General features: G+C 39.2%; 2 long non-coding RNA genes across 4 annotated transcripts in view; one reads left to right on the forward strand and one right to left on the reverse strand.

Annotated features, from left to right (window-relative positions):
- The window catches only part of LOC108581028, a 252080-nt gene that overhangs the window by 114126 nt on the left and 123762 nt on the right, over nt 1–14192 (reverse strand). The gene's annotated exons all lie outside the window — the stretch shown is intronic.
- LOC116268892 overlaps nt 1–14192 on the forward strand; it is a 114265-nt gene that overhangs the window by 95085 nt on the left and 4988 nt on the right. For 2 of the 3 annotated variants that reach the window (XR_004176123.1, XR_004176124.1), the window contains exon 6: nt 10996–11100. The exons of the other annotated variant lie outside the window; for it this stretch is intronic. This is a non-coding gene — a long non-coding RNA (uncharacterized LOC116268892). The remainder of the gene's footprint in view (nt 1–10995; nt 11101–14192) is intronic. 3 annotated transcript variants of the gene reach the window in all.

A 14192-nucleotide genomic window follows, 5' to 3' on the forward strand; every position in this document is an offset into this window, starting at 1 on the left:
TGCAGTTTCTTGAAGAGAAATGACTCTCTGTGTGAGTTAGGTAACATATGCAGCTCATATGATATGCATCCAATGAATGATTTTTCCTCTGGAGTAATGGTTAAGCTATTGGTTCTAGAGTTAGACCATCCAATCCCATAATACTGGCTCTAGGTATGTAACTTTGGGCAGGTAACATTACTTCTTTGAGCCTCTGTTTTGTTATCTATAAAAGGTGTAATAATAGTATCTATTTGATAGAGTTACTAGGACGATTAAATGAAAATGTCTATATGAGGTGATTAGCACTATATTAAACCCTCAAAAGATGCTATTTTTTTCATATTTCCTCTTTTCTTTAATTCAGGCTACATTATGCAACCAAATATAGATGATTTAGGTATTAAATATAATCAAAGAGAAATAAGGCTAATATATATCAAGGCTAATTAACACACATATTTATTTGGCCGGGTGCGGTGGCTCATGCCTGTAATCCCAGCACTCTGGGAGGCCAAGGCAGGTGAATCACCTGAGGTCAGGAGTTCGAGAAAAACTATGAAGCGGGTAAAGCTTGTCTTTTTTTTTTTTTTTTTTTGCCATGGTGTCTCACTCTGTCACCTAGGCTGGAGTGCAGTGGCATGATCTCGAATCACTGCAACCTCCGCCTCCCGAGTTCCAGCAATTCTCCTGCCTCAGCATCCCCAGGAGCTGAGATTACAGGTATGCACAACCATGTACAGCTAATTTTTGTATTTTTAGTAGAGACGGGGTTTCACCATGTTGGCCAGGGTAGTCTAGAACTCCTGACCTCAAGTGATCCACTCACTTCAGCCTCCCAAAGTGCTGGGATTACAGGCGTGAACTACTGCACTGGCCTAAGCTTGTCTTTTTTGTTCTTAGTCTTCAAGTTGCAGACACCACCTGCAACTTGTATTACTACTAAGCAACCTAGTACTGAAATGGTGTCTTATCCAAAATAATCTGTCAAGATATATTTATTGGATTCCTGGAGAAGAATTAAATCTTTTACAGACTCTTTCTCTATAGTAAAGCCTGATTTTAAGTATGAACCTAGAATTTATTTGCAGTAAGATGTAAATGCATTCATTCAATAGCAAACATATACTAAATGATCATTTTAACTGATTACAGCCTGAAATAATTCCAGGAGTGCTTTAAAAAAATGTACACTTCAGAACTAAAGCCACTTTTATAGATTATCTATTCTAAAATGATCAAGCTAAAAGGTAAGGAAATTGAGATCCTGAAAACTTTGTATTTTAGTAAGAACCAAAAGAATAAAGCTGTATTAGTGGCGTCTTTGGCATGAGTCAACAGACAGGGAATATACACCAACAGGGTAACATCATTAAATCACTTATTCAGATAGCTGCTCCCCAGTTCATTCCTAAAAACAGTCTTATCCATAGGTCCAAGAAAAGCTAGTTGTTTATCTGAAGCAGAGGGTTGCGGGAGATACCAAATGTTCCCATATGCTTCTAGGGATGTTCTGGGCTTGTTGTCTTATCACCAGTATGCTTACCATCATCATTTCCAACAGGCTTCCTACCTAGAAAAAGAATTACCATCTCTCTTTACACGTTTTTCAAATCATTATAATTAAATTCTTCAATCTTAATCCCCAATTCTAAGTGTTTCTAGCTAGTCAGAAGGGCATTAAGAAAGCAGATCAAGAACTGGGTGGTAATTTTATGTGTGAACAGAATGTCATTAATTTGAAGGGTCACCTAACTCTGTATCTCTAAGAAATGAGAAATGGTTAATCAAGGACAGTGGGGCCTGGCATCACTCTCACAGACAGTGAAGAGTAAAGCATTACTTTGGAACACTTTACTCCAAACAGATGTCCAAGGCCGGGCATGGTAGCTCACACCTGTAATCCTAGTAGTCTGGGAGACCAAGGCAGGTGGATCACTTGAGGTCAGGAGTTCAAGACGAACCTGGCCAACATGGCGAAACCCTGTCTCTATTAAAATTACAAAAATTACCTGGGCGTGGTAGTGTGCAACTGTAGTCCCAACTACTCTGGTGGCTGAGGCAGGAGAATCGTTTGAACCCGGGAGACAGAGTTTGCAGTGAACGGAGATCACACCATTGCACTCCAGCCTGGGTGATGGAGCGAGACTCTGTTTCAGAAAAAAAAAAAAAAAAAAAAAAATGAATGTCCAGCCCAACCCTGAAAATGAAAAGCCAGAGTTCATGAGTAGCTTCTGTAAAAGAGAGGCTTCCACAGAAAAAGCTAAAAATGTGAAAAGGACTTCAGTTTACCAAGAAACCCTCTAGCCATTCACTTATCACAAGGCAGTGTCTATGGCCCTCTTGAAATAGGCCCTTTGCTCCTGTTCCTTGTCTAAATGCACCAAATCACTAGCTGACAGCTGTACTCTGAGCACAAAGTGATGACTCCTGGAGCCCTGAAAACTATTTCCCACTTTGTCCACTTAAATACCAATCTTACAAGCTTCATGAAAACAACTGTAATAGACCATTAAACTGGTATTCTTATTGTCTTAGAATTTTAGCAGAGGCCCAAACGCTGAGTATAATCATGCCCAAACCTGTACTAAGATCCTGTACATCTTGATATATGGGCCCCTGACACACACAAAGATGGAGTTTTGGTTCATCACCCCTAAGAACATGAGTGGTGAAGATGTTCTTGGAGACTTGTCAGTGGTTTATGCATTCCCTCAACACACAATAGTGTAGGAGAAGGAAGTGCTTCTGCTCCCCTACCAACCAAACCAAATGAGGAAGGCTTCAGAAACTCACCCAGAGCACTACACTTGTGTCTACTGGAAGTTAGGTGGCACAGGCTGCGGTATCTGACTAAACCTGAACAATGTAAATATGAGAGCCTGATTCAACACCCTTGAGAACTGAGTGAGAAAAGGAGGGCTACAATGGAAGTTAATTGTACTCTCACAAATGGGTGGGGAAAAAATTGTATTCTGAGAACCAAGTATGGATTCCATAGAAGGGAGCTGACCTTTAATCATATTGGTAGGGACGCTGAATAAAAGGCCCACCTTGAAGGATGAAATGACACCAAGAGAGAATCTGAGGAGCAGGCTGGGTGCAGTGGCTCACACCTGCAATCTCATCACTTTGGGAGGCCAAAGGGGGAGGATCACTTGAAGTCAGGAGTTTGAGAGCAGCCTGACCAACATGGTGAAACCCTATGTCTACCCAAAATACAAAAATTAGCCAGGCATGGTAGTGCATGCCTATAATCCCAGCTACCTGGGAGGCTGAGGCAGGAGAATTGCTTGAACCCAGGAGGCAGAGACTGCAGTGAGCCAAGATCGTGCCACTGCACTCCAACCTGGGTGACAGAGTGAGACTCTATCTAAAATTTAAAAAAAAAAAAAAAAAAAAAATCTGAGGAGCATGGGCCACTGGAAGTGAGAGGCTGAGAAAGAAACTGTGAATGGCCAATTGTAGGGGGCATCACCTGTGTCAGGGACCTGCAGTGAGAAAACCCACAGCTGTGGGCTCTTCTAATAACTCATAAAATCTCACCATGAACCAGTTTTGGCATATCTCCCTTGGCAGAGGTGGAGAGCCAAGAGAGCTAGAGAAAACCTTTTCAATGTCTGAATTTTTCCCATCTATCTTTTCCCTCTCCGATCCCAGGGAATGGGGAAGGAGCACAAAAACTAGGAAGAAGAATAAAAGAGGCCACCAAGCCCACCTTTCCATTGCACAGTTTTAGCCAGAACTGCGATCGGATGAATGAGATGAGATTTGACAGCATGCATATTGAACTATATTTTAAAGCTTGTATATTTTACAAGGATTCTTTCTTATTCCTTTGCTATTTATCCAAGCCACACATACCCTTGTTTTATTACTTGGAAATGAGACTGACTATACATGAAAAGCTCTGGAGTCTGCCCGAAATTTCACCTAATGGAAGGGAAGAAGAATTCAGCAGAATGGGTTTAAAGTGATAGGAACGGAAAAGAATAAAGGTGCTTTCTGCTTGCTTTTTAACAAGTCTAATTTATTTAATAAAGTGTTATATTGTGTTGGAGTTTATGCACACATTCTGCAATTAGTACTTTGGAGCTAATAATTACATTTCTCTAAATAATTGCAATGATGCTTCACGTTTATATTAACAACTTACATGTGTCAGACATTGTGCTAAATACTTTTACAAGCATTATTTCATTTGAGCTTCATGATCATCTTAAGAAATTCACTAAAACTATTTTACAGTTAAGGAAACAAAGCCTAGGTTAAGATCACACCGAAAATGGTGAAGGTAGAACCTGAACTCAAGTAGCCTGTCTACAAAGCCTAAATTCTTATTCAATAGGCTTTCCTTGTAAAACATTGAACTAGGCATTACACAAAATAATAAAATAGTTAATGCTTTTAATGCCTATGCCTATGCCAATATCCATTTTTATCATATTATTTTCCATTTTAAATATTCAGAAATTTTCACATTTTCTACATTTTTATCTAGGTGGCAGGAATGGGATTTTCAGCAATGAAGGAAATGATCTATATCTGTGCTGACCAATATAACAGTCACTAGCCACATGTGACTGCTGAGCACTTAAATGTGGCTGGTGCAATGTAGGAACTAAATTTTTACTTGAATCTTATTTAATTTTTTTTAACTTCAAACTTAAATGGCCATATGGGGCTAGTGGCTATGGCATCAGAATAACCAAAGATAATACTGCAGGCCTATCTTGGCCTGTCTGTCTATTGGCAGATCCAGGTATAACATATATCACACACACATAATAGAGACTCTAGATTACTTGAAAAAGAAAGTTCTAGATTAAGGAGGAGGTAAGTGAATCATTTCAGCCAAAAATCCTACCACGAAAATCTACCTAATATCTAGGATGATAGTTTCAAAGATTCCTTTGGATACAGAGATTATGGATTTCCAATATATTTTGGGATATTCTCACAGAATCCAAGCTGATGCACATTTTCATGTCACCAAATTAATTGTCATAAAACACTTTTTCCAAAATTAAAAAAAAAAAAAAAAAAAAAGGAATCACTTCCCAATGGTTAGACTTAGATCAAGCTAAATATTTACTATCTGATGATCAAGGCAATTATCAACAGCTAGAGCATTCATTTGTTCTAGGCAACATTTTAAGAATGACATTCTGGAAACAATTTAAAAGATAGCAATCAAGATAAAGAAGGTCTGGAAAGATGGTCATATGAGAAGACATGGAATTGTTAACCAAAAGAGGAGGCACAGAGGTGGTATAGGTGCTGCCCTCAAGCAATTGAATGCTTGTCACACAGGAGAGAGAGTACTTATTCCATGCTATCCAAAGAGAAGGACTAAAGTCAAAAGGGAGGACTTAAAGGGAGATAGGATGTCCCAATGTAAGCAAAAGCAGGAAATTGAGCTATTCAGCAGAATTCACTATTTAAGAAGTAATGCACTCCAGCCACTAATTATGTTCAAACAGATTGCAGAAAATTTTAATTTATAGTTAAAAGGCAAGCCCAGGCCAGGCGTGGTGGCACACAACTGTAATCCCACCACTTTGGGAGGCTGAGGTGGGCGGATCACCACAGGTCAGGAGTTCAAGACCAGGCTGGCCAAAATGGTGAACCCCTGTCTCTACCAAAAATACAAAAAATTATCCAGGTGTAGTGGTATACACCCATAGTCACAGCTACTCGGGAGACTGAGGCAGGAGAATCACTTGACCCCAGGAGGCAGAGATTGCAGTGAGCCAAGATTGTGCCATTGCACTGCAGCCTGGGTGACAAGAGCAAAACTCCACCTTAAAAAAAAAAAAAAAAAGCAAGTCAACACATTTCTATGGTATTTACTGAAAAGTTGTCACAGGACCTTCAGAACTCAAAAGCTTGGTTTAGCCATTACGTTTTGTTTTTGTTTTTTTAAAAGGAAGGTGTTTTGTGAATATTTATATGTTACTTATAAAATGTAAGTTATAGCTATATCTATGCTACATCTTGTCATTAAAATTTGGATATTTATCTAAATATATTTCCTAAAAGAGGCAAAGAGTTTTCTCATGAATTTTGTGATTTAACAGTTCTAAAGACTACTGATGTGTAACTTTGAGATGATGAATGTCTATTATAAGACATTATATTTGTTGGAATTAGTTGAAAATTCTGTGTGTTCTAGAACAGAGGCCTCAGAAATAACACCACACATCTACAACCATCTGATCTTTGAAAAACCTGACAAAAACAAGCAATGGGGAAAGGATTCCCTATTTCATAAATGGTGTTGGGAAAACTGGCTAGCCGTATGAAGAAAACTGAAACTGAACCCCTTTCTCACACCTTATACAAAAATTTAACTCAAGATGGATTAAAGACATAAACCTAAGACCTAAAACCATAAAAGCCCTAGAAGAAAACATAGGCAATACCATTCAGGACATAGGCATGGGCAAAGACTTCATGACTAAAACACCAAAATCAATGGCAACAAAAGCCATAATTGATAAATAGGATCTAATTAAACTAAAGAGCTTCTGCACAACAAAATAAACTATCATCAGAGTGAACAGGTAACCCACAGAATAGGAGAAAATTTTTGCAATCTATCCATCTGACAAAGGGCTAATATCCAGAATCTACAAAGAACTTAAATAAATTTACAAGAAAATAATAACCCCATCAAAAAGTGGGCAAAGGATATGAGCAGACACTTTTCAAAAGAAGATATTTATGCAGCCGACAAACATGTGAAAAAAAACCTCATCATCACGGTCATTTGAGAAATGCAAATCAAAACCGTAATGAGATACCATCTCATGCCAGTTAGAATGGTGATCATTAAAATGTCAGGAAACAGCAGATGCTGGAGAGGATGTGGAGAAATAGAAACGCTTTTACACTGTTGGTGGGAGTGTAAATTAGTTCAACCATTGTGGAAGACAGTGTGGCAATTCCTCAAGGATCTAGAACCAGAATTACCATTTGACACAGCAATCCCATAATGGGGTACATACCCAAAGGATTATAAATCATTCTACTATAAAGACACATGGACACATATTTTTATTGCAGCACTGCTCACAATAGCAAAGACATGGAACCAACTCAAATGTCCATCAATGATAGACTGCATAAAGAAAACATGGCACATGAAACCCCGTCTCTACTAAAAAATACAAAAAACTAGCCGGGCAAGGTGGCGGGCACCTGTAGTCCCAGCTACTCGGGAGGCTGAGGCAGGAGAATGGTGTAAACCCGGGAGGCGGAGCTTGCAGTGAGCTGAGATCCAGCCACTGCACTCCAGCCTGGGCGACAGAGCAAGACTCCGTCTCAAAAAAAAAAAAAAAAAAGAAAACATGGCACATATACACCATGGAATACTATGCAGCCATAAAAAAGGACGAGTTCATGTCCTTTGCAGGGACATGGATGAAACTGGAAACCATCATTCTCAGCAAACTAACACAGGAACAGAAAACCAAACACCACAGGTTCTCACTCATAAGTGGGAATTGAACAATGAGAACACATGGACACAGGAAGGGTAACATCACACACTGGGGCTTGTCAGGGACTTGGGGGTTAGGGGAGGGATAGCATTAGGAGAAATACCTAATGTAGATGGTGGGTTGATGGGTGCAGCAAATCACCATAGCACGTGTATACCTATGTAACAAATCTGCACGTTCTGCACATATACACCAGAACTTAAAGTATAATAATACAAAAAAAGTGTGGTCCCAGCTGCTCGGGAGGCTGAGGCAGGAAAATGGTGTGAACCCAGGAGGAGGAACTTTCAGTGAGCTGAGATCGCACCACTGCACTCCAGCTTGGGCGACAGCGTGAGACTCCATTTAAAAAGAAAAAAAAAAGAAAAACAAAAAGAAAATTCTGTGTTTTCTAATAAAGTTGTAAATTATGTTTACATAGGAGGCAAAGTTTGCTGATCAATCCTGTGGAAATTAGTACAATTTAAGATACCACTGACATTAACTCAACTTCTATAAAGTACTAAGTAAATTCTCTTAGAATTAGAAACATATCTAAAAGCATTCTTTCTTGTAAATACTATTTTACAAGACAAATATGACTTTAACAGATTAATTATAAGATGCAATGCCCAAATTCTTTTTTTCCAAAACATTTTCTCATACTTTGTCAGGAATTCATTTTCTCCCTTTTCTATTTATCCAAGTACCACCTATCCAAGGCCCTATGCAAGCCTCTTTACCATTAAGCCTCCCCAGATTGTCTCAGCCTCTTTTAAATTTACACCATGGTCATGCCTGCATTACTCGATGCTACACAGTTCTTACTATAGGATTCCTAAGTATTCTTTATCCTTGTGTATATTTCTGTTTAACTATGTTGGCTTATCCCTGTTCTAGCACAGTGACTTGCATTAAAAGGCCATGGTAAATGCTAATTACTTGATTGAGAAAAGTTGGAAAATCCATAGATGGGAGAACTGGCCAGACCAGGGAGAATTTCTATCCCGGTTATCTTTGCTATATAACAAATTACCTGAAAGTTTAGTGGCTTCAAAGAAGCATTTTATTATGTTCAAGGATTGATGGGGAATTGGAAAGGAGACATTAGGGCTGGCTTCTCTCTGCCATGAGGTCTGGGGTCTCAGATAAGAAGACTAATCATCAATTTCTGGAGCTGGAATTATCTGAAGACTTGCTCATAACTGGTGTTTGAGAAGGAAAGGCTCAAAGTTTAAGACTGCTAAGCAGAGCACCCATCTGTGGCTTCTCTGTGTGGGTTGGCTTCTTCATAGCATGGCAGCCCCAGAGGAATCGGATAGGACTCCCAGAAGGAGTATTTCAGTGCAACAAGTTAAAGCATTTTTGGACCTGGCCTCTGAAGTCGCATAGTGTCACTCCTACCATACTCTATTGGTTGAAGCAGTCACAAGCCTACCCAGTTTCAAAGGGGAAAAAACATAAACCCCACCTCTTCATGGGAGGAGTGGCAAGGTCACATTATCACATAGCTTGCGGGATAGGAACTATTGTAGCAGTCATCTTTGGAAAGTACAACCTACAATGTTTAAATTCTTTGGAAAATGCAATCTCTAACCCAGTTCTAGGCTTTAACATACTATAGTTTTGGATATGTTGAGTCTGTGACCAAATGTTCTGGAACTACATGGAGTCCACAGCCAGAATATCTTGTTAATAACAATAGCACTAATAGACATCATTTGTTGACACACACTAATGAATACTTACCAATGTCTTACAAGCATTTCCTAATTCCTCAAATCGACGCTATGATAAAGGGCAAATCATTATTCCATTTTACTAACAAGAAAATTGTGGCGCAAAATTGTCAAGTGAGTTGGGCAAGGTCAGTGGAAGCAAGATTTGATATCAGCCATGTCTGTCTGACTCTGGAGTCTAGCTTCTTAATCCTGAAGCTGTACTGACTCCATATATGACATTGTCAGAGGCATGTGAACCAGAGCCACCCCATCTGGAATAGGAGCTGTGCAAAATAAGGCTGAGACCTACTGGGCTGTGTTCCCAGAAGGTTAAGGCACTCTAGGTCATAGGATGAGATAGGAAATCAGCACAAGATACAGGTCATAAAGATGTTGCTGATAAAACAGTTTGCAGTAAAGAAGTCAGCCAAAACCCACCAAAACCAAGATGGCAAACAGAGTGATCTCTGGTTGTCCTCACTGCTACACTCCCACCAGTACCACGACAGTTTATAAATGCCATGGCAATGACAGGAAGTTATCCCATCTGGTCTAAAAAGGGGAGGCATGAATAATCCACCCCTTGTTAATCATATCATCCAGAAATAACCATAAAAATGGGCAACCAGCAGCCCTCGGGGCTGTTCTGTCTATGGAGTAGCCATTCTTTTATTCCTCTACTTTCTTAATAAATTTGCTTTCACTTTACTCTGTGGGATCTCCCTGAATTCTTTCTTACGCAACATCCAAGAACCCTCTCTGGGGTTCTGAATCAGGACCCATTTCCTGTAACAACATTGTTCATCTTAAAGGCTTCAAAGCCCTTCATTCTTATAGCTCTTCGTAAATAACAAGGTCTATGCGGGGAATGTTGCTTTTATCACTGATTCCTCCTGTAGCATGTTATATTGTTCCTGGTTATGTTTCAGCATGCACAAGCCCTTCTGGAAACTTTGAAAAATTATGTTTCATTCTGTTCCTCTAACCACAACTTGGTCATAAATGCTTCTGGAATTTGTTTTCATCAGCTCAGCGCATCGTTTCTTCCTTTGCTCTTGCCTGCCACAGCAATGTCAAAGCAGCAAGCAAAAACACATCCACTGATAATTCTTTTTATCTTCTAACAGCAACTTTTGTTTCTATGTCTGAATCATCCTTTAGGGCTCATACCCTGTTCTGGAGTGAATGTATTATATCATGTATTTGGAAGAGGTTTTGTTGAGTGCCTGGGTGACGGTTTTCTCCAACTTACGGGGCAGAACGTTCTTGTCGCTTACTGCCCGAATTTTTCCAATCTAGTTAAACAGAAATTAGTGAAACCTGAGATACCCTGAGGACTCATTGAAGAGAAACTGCCAAACCTTTGAAAAACAGAATTTCCACATAGATTTCCCTACCGCTATGTTTGTCAATTTGTAGAAAGCTAAGAATACTCCAAGTAGTGATTAACGGTCTGAATGAAATTGCACACACGCCCAAAAAAGCCCATTTAATAAACTAACAATGGGAGGTACAACTGTGGATCAACTGCTCCACATTTCTCTCCTTGGAGGTTCAAATGCAGCAATGAAACTAAGCTGGTACTTGAATGAAGTGATTTTCCTCCCTGAAAAGGAATCATGTTTCATCCCTACTTTCTAAATTCTTTTTTGTTTTGCCAGACATCTATTCCTTGTATTACTTTAGAAAGCCACAAATTGTCTAGCGGCAGGTGGTCTAGCTTTGAAAGATGCTAATATACACCATTCAACTAGAATCTCTCAGACTGTTTAATTGGAATTTTGTTTTGTTTTGTTTATCTGTGTGTTTAGCATTAGCAGGGGGAACAGAAAACTGTCTCTCCTTCAGGCCGAACACTTGGGAACAGACTTCCAAACATCAACTTAAAAGCCAAGAAAGAAGAAAAAATACTTCAGGTAACATAACAGCTGCTGAGCTCCACAGAACACAATTACTAAAAACATCTTGTATAGCTGTGAAGGGACATTGAAAGAGCTTTTAGCTAGTATAGGTTCCTGGGTAGATTTTAAACGTTCTAAGACAATGTGTAGATATATCAATGGAGAACATACACATCTGGAAAAAATCACAAAATAACTGGGATAGAAAAAGAAGGAAGACAAATTCCCTACAACAGCCACTGAACTACAGCAACCCATGAAATGCAAGGATGGATTAAACAGCAATACATTCTCTAAGAAATTTAATAGGATTATGTACAGAATATAGTACTCATTTCATTTCCTAGAATGATAAAGGCTCTCATCACTGGTCATTAGAGAAATGCAAATCAAAACCATAATGAGATACCATCTCATGCCAGTTAGAATGGCGATCATTAAAAAGTCAGGAAACAACAGATGCTGGAGAGGATGTGGAGAAATAGGAACAATTTTACACTGTTGATAGGAGTGTAAATTAGTTCAACCATTGTGGAAGACAGTGTGGCAATTCCTCAAGGATCTAGAACCAAAAATACCATTTGACCCAGCAATCCCATTATGGGGTACATACTCAAAGGATTATAAATCATTCCACTATAAAGACACATGCACATGTATGTTTATTGCAGCAGTGTTCATGATAGCAAAGACTTGGAACCAAACCAAATGCCTATCAATGATAGACTGCATAAAGAAAATGTGGAACATATACACCATGGAATACTATGCAGCCATAAAAATGGATGAGTTCCTGTCCTTTGCAGGGACATGGATGCAGCTAGAAACCATCATTCTCAGCAAACACAAGAACAGAAAACCAAACACTGCATGTTCCCACTCATAAGTGGGAGTTGAACAATGAGAACACATGGACACAGGGAGGGGAACATCACACACCAGGGCCTGTCATGGGGTGAGGGGCTAGGGGAGGGATAGCATTAGGAGAAATACCTAATGTAGGTGGTGGGTTGATGGGTGCAGCAAATCACCATGGCACATGTATACCTATCTAAGAAACCTGCAAGTTCTGCACATGTATCCCAAAACTTAAGGTATAATAATAATTTTTAAAAAGATAAAGGCGAAAAGGAATCTCAAAACAACAGTCTGCATAACCTTCTTATCTTACGTTTTATTTTGTTTGATAAGAGGACAATAAAGTAGATAATTATCAGTATAAATGGGAGTAGCTACTGGCAACCTAGCTTCTGGGCCATTACCCTTCCCATCACACTTCTTGGTACCTATGTTTTACAGAGTTGTTTGCAGTATTGTTATATGAGTCATTTCATTATATCTTCACATATGAGATATCAGAAAAGGCATCAGTTCATTTTAAAGATGACGCATTTACTTAAATGCAATTAAATATAGAAAGTTTAATGTCCCAGTGCTAGTTACATAGATAATGATATAAACAAGACCAAACCCCAGGCCTCTAGGTTTCAATACCTACGTATGTTATCTACTCTGGAGATTAAGTGATTATATTCACTGAATGTTACCATTTACAAATACTTGTTATGTCAGCTTCTATACAGTGACACCTTGAAATAATGTTCTTTTATAACAAATTTCTTTGTGAAAAAAAAAGCCCATGGTAGTAATAGAAAAGAAAACAGAAGCAACAGGTACACAGCAGTAAGATTTCACTGGTGGCAAAATTTAAAACTAACCAATCAGCAAACACTTTTCTCAGTGTTTTGTTTTGTTTTTTCCTTATTTTAAGAAAAATATAGCTGATCAAAGGTAAGAAAAAGTTAGTTTCCTTTATTTTTAGCCACTACATTTTTTTTTCCAACTATTCCATTCACCACCTTCTCTTGTCAGAAAAGGAAAACTTCTCTCATTCATCTGTCTGACCATTCATCAGGTTTTTATTGAGCACCTAATCCAAGCTAGAACTATGCTAGCTGTGGGGATACAATGGTAAACAAGAAAGACCAAGAAACCCCCAACCTAGCAGAAGACGTAGACAACTCAAATGGCTTTTGCAATACAGTGCTATAAGGGCTATGATGTCTTGGCCACCTCTAACTCCCACTGGGGAGGCCAGCAGGAAACCTCCTGGAGAAAATTACTCTAAGCTGAAACCTAAAATAGGGCAGGGTAGGGAATGAGGAAGAGTTTTTAAGGGAGCAACTGATGTAAAGGAGTAAAAACAAAGGGTTTCCTGTTCAAAGAACTGAAAGAAGTTGGTGGAAGAGGGGGCAGAGGAAAAAGATGGGATTGGATTAGGAGACCAGGGCCGTATCTCACTGAGTGCTGTCAGCTGTGCCAAGGGCTTGAACTCAATCTTAAGGGCAACTGGAGGAAAGTTAAAGGGTTCATTAGGAAAAACATGAATAAATATCATTCTCCAATAAAATCATTCAGGCCAGTTAGGGAACCAACTAGGAGGTTGTTACTGTAATCCAGGTGAAAGAGATAACAGTGGTCTAAAATAGTTTCATAAACCATTTAACTAACAGGACAATCAATTCCACACTTTGATTTTACATTCTTTATCTCATGTCATGGAAAATGTTTCCTGCTGAAAATTGTGAAACATAAGCAAGCAAGTGCAGAGATATTTTAGGGAGTGGGGCCCCCAGAATTGCACATTCTCCTGAATTCCATTGGTCTTCTGCTCCTCTGATGGGTGATACACTGGGGGCTAGTCTAGCTGAATTACTTCACTCTCATTCTATAACTCCGGCCCCTGTCCCTCCCCAGCCTAAACTGCGTCTTTTGGATCTTTTTCCTAGATCCAACATATTTGTATTCTCCTTCAGCCCTAAGTTTTCTACACATTTTCCTTTTTGTGTTTTGTTTGTTTGTTTTTGTGTTTTTGTGTGTGTGTATTTTTTGTGTTTTCTTTTTTGTTTTGTTTTATTTATTTTTTATTTTTTTTGAGACAGAGTCTCCCTCTGTCGCCCAGGCTGGAGTGTAGTGGCGTGATCTCAGTTCACTGTATCTCTGCCTCCGAGGTTCAAGCAATTCTCCTGCCTCAGCCTCCTGAGTAGCTGGGATTACAGGCGTGCACCACCACGTCTGGCTAATTTTTGTATTTTTAGTAGAGATAG

The sequence above is a fragment of the Papio anubis genome, chromosome 9 (assembly GCF_008728515.1).
Source record: "Papio anubis isolate 15944 chromosome 9, Panubis1.0, whole genome shotgun sequence".
Lineage (NCBI taxonomy): Eukaryota > Metazoa > Chordata > Mammalia > Primates > Cercopithecidae > Papio > Papio anubis.